Here is a 3441-nt window from a genome sequence, read left to right as displayed (position 1 = left end):
CTCCGGACGACCGGCCAGGATCGGACGTCCGATGACCTCCAGGCTCCGGACGTCCAACCTAGACCGGATGTCCGACACTTCCACACCCGAGCCAAAACTACGGACTTCCGACGCTCCACGAATGACCGACGCTCCTCGGAGGATCGACCCCGACCGGACGTCCGACCGAAGACCACCCGAGCCGAATCTACGGACGTCCGACAGGCACCGGACGTCCGGACCTTCGCGAGCCTCCGGACGACCGGTGACCCCCGGACGTCCGATGCCTGCGTGATGTTTCGTGTTGGGCCGCAGCCCATGTACCCCTTCGCCCCCCTCTTCGCACTAAGACTATATATAGACCTCCTATTCCTTCTAGCTAGGGTTAGCATTGGTTTAGCTCATTTGAGAGATAGAGCATTGCTCATCCACATCGGATCTACTCCCCATGAGAGACCGCGGCCTCTTCAGAGAAGATCCCTTTGGATTCAAGACCTCCTCGAGGAGAAGAACATCAAGACCTCCTCACGGAGAAGACTGGCTACCCTTGTATCGTCCTTAGTTGTCCGTGGATCGTGTATCTTCTGTTATGTACTCGAGGATCTAGCATATGTGTGACTTATTCTTGTTGGTTTGAGTGTTCTCTTGTGTTCCCCTTGTGATTTTCCCCTCGTTTCCCTCCTCGTGTTCTTCGTGTTCATCGTGGGATCCGCTCCTTTCGTGAAAGATCGGCCATCTAGGGTTCCTACCCTACATCATCTTGGTATCTAGAGCCACGTTGATCACGATTTCGGAGCCTCCCCGTTGTGTTGCTAGCCTAGTTTTGTTGTTTTTGTCCCAAATTCAAAAATTCCCCACAAAAATAGCCCCAATTTTTTTTTGTGATTTGTTGGTGTGTTGAAATTTTGTTGGTTTGGATCCATGGATTTTCTTTGTTTTGAGTGGATCTAGCTTTTTCCCCTTGTCTCCACCCTTTCCATCCACAAAATCCTCCGGATTTTATGATTTCCCATGACTCCATCACAAACCCTAGCAGTTCTTCCCGTGGCCAAATTTTTGCCCAGGCACCGGACGTCCGACAACCGGACGACCGGACCTGCCCGGACGTCCGACGAACCCTGACGAAACTGAATTTTCTTTCAGTTTTGCACCACCACCGCCCCACATTTCCGCATACGCACTCCTACCACCTATACATCATCACCACTTCCGCATACCACCACCATTGCTTACCCGTTTCGCACTACGACACGTGTTGCTACTTCGAGCTCTGAGAATTTGAGTTGTGGTTCCGTATCCTTTTGTGTTTCGGCTATCTAGGTACGGTTCGACATCAACATCACCGCTGCTCATCTTCGCCACGGACGCGTCATCAACAACGACCACCTCGACTACATCTTGGTATTCGTGCCACCATTTTGACACCATACCGTCCGCAAGAAACGGTAACCTCGTCTTGGTATTGGACATATCACTCTTGCCATTACATTGATAGCCATCATAGCCTTACTCCTTTGCGTTGCTTACCCATCGAGACTAGCCATTGAGTATTGCCAGCAACGAGACTTGTGCACATTAGTGATCATACTTCCCATAGCATACGTACATCATTGTTGCATATATTGGTATCATCTCTTGTGTCACAAAGTTGTCATCGCATACACAATTGCTATCTTGGTTCGTCAAGCATTGCATGAGAAAAGAGCTCAAACATCAAAGAGCCAAACAAGCTTTTAAGCAAAGAGGAAAGATAAGCAAAGAGCTTTTAAGCAAGTACCATAGCATCATACAACATTAAGATTGTCATACTCGATCATCTTGGATCATATCATAGAAACACCTTGCATAGAGCATACTTGGGATAGAAGTCACTGCATTTTTGCTAAGTAGGTTGTGCACAAGTTCTTTGTATCCGCCTATTGTGCAATCGTGCTAGCGTCTCTCTAGTGTTGTGCGACAAGAGCATTTTTGTGGATTCCACATTTTGGCTCATCCTTGGTTGCACGACCCCACCTATCTTTTTGTGTGTGTGTTTCCATGTACCTTATATGCTTGGTCTACTTGTTACATTGCATCTTGCGAATCTTTTCTAACATTATTGAAGCTCACTTACAATTGCATCAAATTTTGTGCCACCATCCTAACCAAGCTCCACCATAAGCTTTTACTTGTGTAGGTGTGAGAAACCGACAAGAGCTAGTACCAATTGTGCTATTTTCTTGTCCTACATTGGAGTGATCATCGATCCACTTTCAACTTCGGTCAAGGTATATTTGGTATTCGTTCTTCTCTTTCTTCCACTCACATTGTGTATCTTGGAATGATGGATAGACCAAGTACTTCTACCAACCCACTCTTCATTGAGCACGACGACGACATGAACTCCTACGTCACCAAGAGTCACCTCTTTGGTGCACAACATGCTTTGCATCATGAGCAACAAGCAATGAGTGAACGCATCGACAACCTCACCGCCAACTTGCAGCTCTCCGAGCAACGTACAAGGGACTACTTCGACCACAAGCTCGATGATCACAAGCAAGAGAATGATGCAAGGATGGACGAGATTCGCACTTTGTTGCTCAACCGCTCTTCTTCCACTTCGTCTTCATCAAGAAGGACCCGCTCAAGTCGACACTCCGAATTCACCCTCTCCGGCTCAAGTACACCGACATCGAACACTCTATGCCGTGTCGCGCGCAATGATTGTCAAGCAAGCCTCAATCCTCTACACGACACCTGTAACGCCCCATATGTAACTTGCCATATTTGTATTCCAACTCTTGCCATTTTTGGCTCTAAGTTATGATATTCCCTCCTGGTTGGGTTTGTCTTCGTTTTGAATTTTCTTCATGTCATGCATATCATATCATGTCATCATGTGCATCGCATTCGCATACGTGTTCGTCTCATGCATCCGAGCATTTTCCCCGTTGTCCGTTTTGCAATCCGGCACTTCTACGTCCTCCGGCGTCCCCTTTTGCCTCTTTTCGTGTGAGGGTGTTAAACATTATCGGAATGGACCGAGATTTGCCAAGCAGCCTTGGTACACAACCAGTAGACCGCCTGTCAAGTTTCGTGCCATTTGGAGTCTGTTTGATACTCCAACGGTTAACCGGGGAACCGTAAAGGCCTCATGTGTGTTGCAACCCAACACCCCTTCAAAGTGTCCTAAAACCCATCCAAAACCCCTCCATCCTCTCAGTCGTTCGATCATGATCGCGTGGCCGAAAACCGCACCTCATTTGGACTCTCCTAGCTCCCTCTACCTATAAATATGTGCACTCCTCTGAATTTTCGAGTCCAAACCCTAGCCTCTTCTTCCCCGCGCCGCCGGACACGTCCGGATCGGACCGGACGCGTCCGCCCCGCCGCCTCAGCCACTCACATGCCGCCACGTCACTGCCGCCGACCCGCGCGCCGCCGAGGCCTGCCGGGCCCAGATCCGGCCCCCGCGGGCCC

This window comes from Triticum aestivum, chromosome 6A, assembly GCF_018294505.1.
Source record: "Triticum aestivum cultivar Chinese Spring chromosome 6A, IWGSC CS RefSeq v2.1, whole genome shotgun sequence".
Classification (NCBI taxonomy): Eukaryota; Viridiplantae; Streptophyta; class Magnoliopsida; order Poales; family Poaceae; genus Triticum; species Triticum aestivum.
This window is presented reverse-complemented; position numbering follows the sequence as displayed.